This window comes from Arachis hypogaea, chromosome 18 (assembly GCF_003086295.3).
Source record: "Arachis hypogaea cultivar Tifrunner chromosome 18, arahy.Tifrunner.gnm2.J5K5, whole genome shotgun sequence".
In the NCBI taxonomy this organism is placed as follows: Eukaryota; Viridiplantae; Streptophyta; class Magnoliopsida; order Fabales; family Fabaceae; genus Arachis; species Arachis hypogaea.
The window spans coordinates 55,255,356-55,262,776 of NC_092053.1; the positions used below are offsets into that span (position 1 = coordinate 55,255,356).

The 7,421-nt window shown below is 37.9% G+C and overlaps 1 non-coding gene across 1 annotated transcript; it reads right to left on the minus strand.

Annotated features, from left to right (window-relative positions):
• Positions 1 to 6,105: 6,105 nt before the first annotated feature.
• Positions 6,106 to 6,209, minus strand: LOC112774397 (small nucleolar RNA R71). Its single transcript, XR_003188889.1, has one exon. It is a non-coding gene; the product is annotated as a small nucleolar RNA R71 (small nucleolar RNA).
• Between the last annotated feature and the right edge of the window lie 1,212 nt (positions 6,210 to 7,421).

Below are 7,421 nucleotides of genomic sequence, written 5' to 3' on the forward strand. Positions count from 1 at the left end.
AAGTCATTCCTACCTTAGAAGATCTGAAATTACTCAACACACGAATCACGGCATCGAATGGTAATAAAAGGGGTAATTAAAATAATTATTTTTAAATCATAAGAAACATGTTTTTCATATACATCACATAATAAGAAAGGGAAAAGTAAAATCATGCAATTTATATGAATAAGTGAGTGAAGAATTGAATAAATCACTTAAATTGGGCATAAAATATATCATAAAATATGGGTTTATCAACCTCCCCACACTTAAAACAATAACATGTCCTCATGCTAAATCCAAGATAAAGAGTAAGGTAAGGTTAAAGTGGTGGAATCTCATGCAATGCAATCTATTCTAAATGCAACTACCTAAATGAATCATGCAATTCTAACTTTTATTCACTTGTATATAAAGCTTACATGTAGTTAAATTAATTCACATTCTCAAGGAATCATATATATATATATAGCCAAACCTTAGATAATGATAAAGCACTTTTACAATTGAGATGGGAAAGAAAAATATTTTACAAACTTACAAGACAATTAACAATTTAAGCAGAGATATATGTTGATGAGCTATTGAACCCTCACTGGATTTTGTGTTTACTCTCTAGTCACTCAGTGCTTATTGGGTTAATCTCTCTATTCTTCTTTTTATCCTTACTTTCTATAACTTTGTTCTTCATCTAACCAATCAACAATTATAGAATATAGGCATGCAAAAATCATGAGGTCTTTAATTAAGGTTGTAATGGGGCCAAGGTAAAGGTAAGGGTATATGTATAAGGCTAAGTGAGCTAATAAGTGAATCCTTGATTAGTCTAAGATTTCACCTAACATACATACTTTGTAAAGTAAGAATTTCTTTACCTATTCACCCAAATTTTCCCTCTTTTGATGTTACATGCTCATGCATTAGTTTTAATTTTGTCTCATGTGCATGGCTTTATTTTGCATTTGGGGAATTCTTTTGTATCCCCTTTATTCAAATACTGAAAAATAAATTTTTTTTAATGCACATGGTAATTCAATTATTTTGATTTCACATGAGCATGCTTCCCAAAATTTTTATTTGAATTATTTTATTCTTTTTAACTTTCTACCCTTTGTTTTTATCATCCATGTTCCCAATAGGTTTCCCACACTTAAACAATACACACTTTCTATCTTAAGCTAACTAAGGATTCAACTTGGGATTTTTATTTTATTTTTCTGCTTAAGGCTAGTAATATGGTTTATAGAATAAGAGGGAATTTTAAAGGCTCAAGGGGGCTGCTAATAAGGGCAATGTAAAAGGTAGGCTAATTTGGGATAAGTGAGCTAGAATCAAACAATGGCCTCAATCACCTTCTTGGTATGTATCTATATTCTATAATCGGACATATAGATTAAAACAAAGTAAAGAACACCAGAATAAAAAAGAAGGGCAGAACACACAGGAATAAAAATTATGGTTTGAATGTAACCATACAATTAAGCTCAAAACTCACAGGCTGTGTGTTCTCTAACTCAAAAATCATATATCAGTTATATATGTCATGCAAGTAAAAATTAAGAGTTCCCATTATTCTCAATGTAAATCTTAAGGTGACTTTAAAGTTTTAGTGTTTCTCCTTGATGAAATATTGTTAACCAACTAACATGTAATGCTATATACAAGGTGTGTGGATTGTTTTTATTATGTTAAAGTATCTAGTTTACTTCCTTTTTATATTTTCAATTTAAACTAGGTTATCTTATGCTAAAAAAAAAGGGTAAACTATACTAATTAATCCACATTTTCTATAACTAATAAGTTAGAATTGCAACTAAACTAAATGGCTAAAATATGAACTAAAGTGCAACATGCAGAAATATAGTAAAAATAAATGAAAATAGCAATGTATAAGTACTGAGAAAATAAAAAAAATAAAAAAAAATACAGAAAAGTAGTAAAAGAAAGTAAAAGAGTCTGTAGTGGTTCACCAAAAAATACGCCAGAGATGGCGACCTCCCCACACTTAAAATGAAGCATCGTCCCTGATGCTCACTCAAGCAGGGTGTGAAGGGATGTCATCATTGGAAGGATGGGTAGCCAGAGTCTCTGTGGTGGTGGTCTGAGGATCTGCTTGCTGCAGAGGAGGTGCTGACTGAATAGGAATCTCTGGGTCTGCAGCCTGAATCTGAGGCGGGGCCTCTGGTGCACGAAATTGTGATGTCAATGTTCACAGTACTCTCTTATAACTTCGCACAACTAACCAGCAAGTGCACTGGGTCGTCCAAGTAATACCTTACGTGAGTAAGGGTCGATCCCACAGAGATTGTTGGCTTGAAGCAAGCTATGGTTATCTCGTAACTCTTAGTCAGGATATAATATCAATAATAATTTTTAGTTTGAATTGTAAAAAGTAAAAAGGGCAGAACACAAATTATACTTGTATGCAGTAATGGAGAATATGTTGGAGTTTTGAAAATGCTTTGTCTTCTGAAATTCTACTTTCCTCTGTCTTCTTGTTCACGCACGCACGTCCTCCTATGGCAAGCTGTGTGTTGGTGGATCACCATTGTCAATGGCTACCATCTTTCCTTTCAGTGAAAAGGGTCCTGGTGCGCTGTCACCGCACGGCTAATCATTTGCAGGTTCTCAATCGTACCGGAATAGGATTTACTACCCTTTTGCGTCTGTCACTACGCCCAGCACTCGCGAGTTTGAAGCTCGTCACAGTCATCCAATCCCTGAATCCTACTCGGAATACCACAAACAAGGTTTAGACTTTTCGGATTCTCTTGAATGCTGCCATCAATCTAGCTTATACCACGAAGATTCTGATTAAGAGATCCAAGAGATATTCATTCATTCTACGGTGGAACGGAAGTGGTTGTCAGGCACATGTTCGTGGGGGAATGATGATGATTGTCACATTCATCACATTCATGTTGAAGTGCGAATGAATATCTTAGATAGGAACACGCATGTTTGAATGGAAAACAGAAATACTTGCATTAATTCATCGAGATATGATGCCAAGGCATCTTAGGCGAGTTTCACTAGCTTTTTTCTGTTAGTTTTAGTTGTTTTATGCACTTTCTTGAGCTTAAAGTAACCAAGAATGGTTAAATGAATAACAAAGCAATGAACCATCCAAACAGTATGATTTTTATGCAAATTTCATGAGTTTTTAGTTATATTACTTGAATGCTATGAATGGAAGATTCTCATGAAAATTTGCAAGACTTTGATGCAGTTGTTTGGATGATTTCAGGAAAGAAGAGGCTAGGCAAGGAAGCAACAAAGATCAATAAAGGAAGCTTGAATATCACATGTGGAGTTTAAGTTCCAGTTTAAGCTTAAACTGGAACTTAAACGGCCAAAATCATGAAAGCTGAGGAAAGGGTGAAAGTGGCGTTTAACCTCCAGTTTAACCTTAAACTGGAAGTTAAACGCCAGAAATGGGAAATGCACCAGGGAGCCATTTCCACGTTTAAGCTCCAGTTTAACCTTAAACTGGAGCTTAAACGTGTTCGACCAAGTTTTCTCCTCCAGGGTTGCTTTCTCCATTTCCACGTTTAAGCTCCAGTTTAACCTTAAACTGGAGCTTAAACGTGTTCGACCTCCAGGGCTACCTTTCTCCGCTTCCACGTTTAAGCTCCAGTTTAACCTTAAACTGGAGCTTAAACGTGTTCGACCTCCAGGATGGCTTTCTCTATTTCCACGTTTAAGCTCTAGTTTAACCTTAAACTGGAGCTTAAACGTGTTCGACCTCCAGGGCTGCCTTTCCTATCTCCACATTTAAGCTTCAGTTTAACCTTAAACTGAAGCTTAAACGTGTTCGACTACGTTACCCTCCAGGGCTGCCTTCTTCCATTTCCACGTTTAAGCTTCAGTTTAACCTTAAACTGAAGCTTAAACGTGCTTCCACAAAAGGCATCACTGGAAGTGTCTGGCGTTTAAGCTGCAGTTTAAGCTTAAACTGCAACTTAAACACCACTCTTGGAAAAGGTTTCTGGGCCAAAAATATTGCAGTTTAAGTTAGCATTTGAGCACAAACATTAACTTAAACTTACTCTGGTATGAAACCCAATTGAATATCATGGTTTATGGGATTGGGCCTGAAGGATTGATGAGTCTGGAATTTCAATTTGTTGAGTCATGTGTCATTACTTGATTATCACTAAGTTGGCTCAATGAATGTTACAGAATTTGGATCAGCAGCCTCATCAAGATTATGGACATAAACCCAAAGCAAAAGGAAAGCAGGGAGAGGCCTCAAAGCCCAAGAAACACAACAGAAGCTCAATATAGAAAGTGTATAAATAGGATAGAATTTAAGTTAGGGGGAACTTTTACCTTTTCATATTTTTGCTAGTTTTCATACCTTTGTAATTGAATTCAGAGCTATGACTCACTAAACCCCCTTTCATTGGGTTAGGGAGCTCTATTGTAATTCAATGAATCAATAATAGTTTATCTTCTTCTTCAATCTTTTCTCTTGAATTTTGTTAGAAAGCTTCTCGATCTAATTCCATTGGGTAGTTGTCTTGGGAAAGAAACTACCCATAATTGGAATCCTTCGGAACCTTGGGAAAGGAATGGAGGATTCATGCTAGAGAAGCTTTCTCACAGTGAATTGGATTGGGGTTTGGATGGATATTGTGACATGTAATCCTACCAAATTGTGGTTCATGAAACTGTGTGGTATAATTAGTGATCGAGCATCATCTCTTCTTATGAACATTTAAACCAAGGGATTGGGAATTTGTTTGTTTTTAGAGAGAATTGGTGAGCCAAGGGATTGGGATCCAATCATATAAGATTGCCAAGCAAAATTCAATGAACGCATTGGTTGAGGAAGAGATAAACATGTTTTGATTCGGAGATCTCAATATCTCCTATAACCCAATGAATTCCCCATCTCCGATTTCCACTTTCTCTTTACATTCTGCAACTCAATTCATGCAATCACCCCCATTCCCTTTTAATTTCAGCAATTTAGCTTCTGCTCTTTAATTCATGCAATTTAAGATTCCGCCATTTCAATTTCTTGTCATTTACGTTTCCCGCCAATTTTACATTCCGCAATTCTCATCTAATTCTTGATTCCGCTCAACTAGACACACTTCTAATCCGAATTGCTGATTCAACCAATCCTTGTGGGATTCGACCTCACTCTATTGTGAGTTTTTACTTGACGATAACCGGTGCACTTGCCGGAAGGAATTTTGCCGATCGTGCAATTTCCTAAATCGTGGCATAACTAGTTTATGCGCATCAAGTTTATGGCGCCGTTGCCGGGGATTGGTTTTCGATTGACAATTCTCAAATTGGAAGTTAACTAGATTGAGCATTTTTCTTGCTTTGTTAATTCAGTTCAAGTTACTTGTTGAATTTCAATTTCTGCACTCTGTTACATGCTTTCTTTCTTTATGCTTTTAATTTCAAGCAACTAACTCACTGACTCACTAACTATTTGAATTAATTCCTCAACTGGTCTAACCATACTCTTCCATTAACCAAGAGTATTTCACTTGTTTGGTGCCTGTGCTGTGTTCTTGTATGACAGGTAGGAGAGGAGAGACATCAACCCCTCCATATACCGAACCAGAAAGGACCCTTCATAGACTTAGAAGGGAAGCAAGAGGGAAGAGAATACTGAGAGAAGAGGAATCTGAAGGAGAATCTGAGGACAATTTTAAGGAAGCTTTAGATCTCAACATGGATAGAGAAGTTCACAACCATGAGAGAGCTGATGGAAACAATGCCATTCCCGAGAGGAGGGTTCTTAGTTCATACATAAACCCAACCTCTGGGAATTGTGGTAGCAGCATTCAGAAACCACCCATTCAGGCCAACAATTTTGAACTCAAACCACAACTAATATCACTTGTGGAGAATCATTGTTCATTTGGTGGGAGTGCTAATGAAGATCCAAACCAACATCTCACAAAATTCCTGAGAATTTGCGACACTGTGAAGTCTAATGGAGTCCAGGAAGATGCCTATAAACTGCTTTTGTTCCCATTTTCACTTAGGGACAAGGCAGCTAAGTGGCTGGAATCATTCCCAAGAGGGAGCCTAACAACCTGGGATGAGGTGGAAAGCAAGTTTCTGGCACGTTTCTACCCCCAACAAAAGGTCAATAGACTTCGATCTGAGGTTCAGACTTTTAGACAACAAGATGGTGAAACTCTCTACGAGGCATGGGAGAGATTCAAGGATTTGACAAGGAAATGCCCACCAGACATGTTCCATGACTGGGTGCAATTGCATATTTTCTATGATGGACTTTCTTATGAATCAAGGAAGGCTGTAGACCATTCATCAGGAGGTTCATTGAACAGGAAAAAGACTGTGGAAGAAGCCATTGAAGTGATCGAGACAGTGGCTGAGAATGAGTACTACTATGCTTCAGAGAGACACAACACTAAGGGAGTCATGGAGCTGAACCATGTTGATACAATTCTAGCCCAAAACAAGGTGTTTGCCAAGCAACTAGCAGAGCTCACCAGGAAATTAGAAACAAAGCAAGTGGCTGCAATACACACACAAGATCAAGAGGAAGAAAGCACTGAAGGAGGTGATTGGGAAGAGGCCAACTATGTGGGAAACCAACAAAGGCAATCATATGATCCACATTCCAACACTTACAATCCAGGATGGAAAAACCACCCAAACTTTGGGTGGGGGAACCAACAAACCCAACCACAAAACCACAAACCTTACAACCACAACCAACATAACAATTCCACATACCAAAACTCCAACCAAAGATCATACCAAGCCACACAAAACACTTACTCCCAACCATCATATCATGGCCAAAATAATCAACCTACCCAACCTAATCCGAACCAACAATTTCAAGATCAATTAAACAGGATAGAAGGAGTGCTTGCAAACATGGGTCAGGACATAAGTGAGTTGAAAAACTTTAGGGATGATGTGAGATCTACCTTAAGGAACCATGGTGAAAAACTCAAGAGGATGGAGTCTCAAGTAGGAGAGCTATCTCAACAGGCCCCCAAGTCAACTGCAGTGTTCCCTAGTGACACAGAAAAAAATCCTAAAGGGGAACAAAAGAGAGTGAGATGGGAAGAATGCAAGGCCATCACCACATTGAAGGAAGTCTCAGAAGAAGAAGGAATCAGACCCTCAGAACAGGAGCCAGAAATCTTGAAGGAAGGTGTGGAAGAAGCTAAGCAGGAAGGTGAAATTGAACAAGCCAAGGAACTGCAAACAGGCATGCTGGAAACATACCAACCAAAAGCACCATTTCCTCAGAGGTTAGGAGGAGGTGAAAAAGGGAAAACCTATTCAAGGTTTTTAGAGACATTTAAGTCTCTCCATATCAATATTCCCTTCCTTGAGATCCTCCAGCAGATGCCTACACATATCAAGTATTTAAAGGAATTGCTGAGCAAGAAAAGAGTTTTGAAGGGAGGACAAACTATAATAAT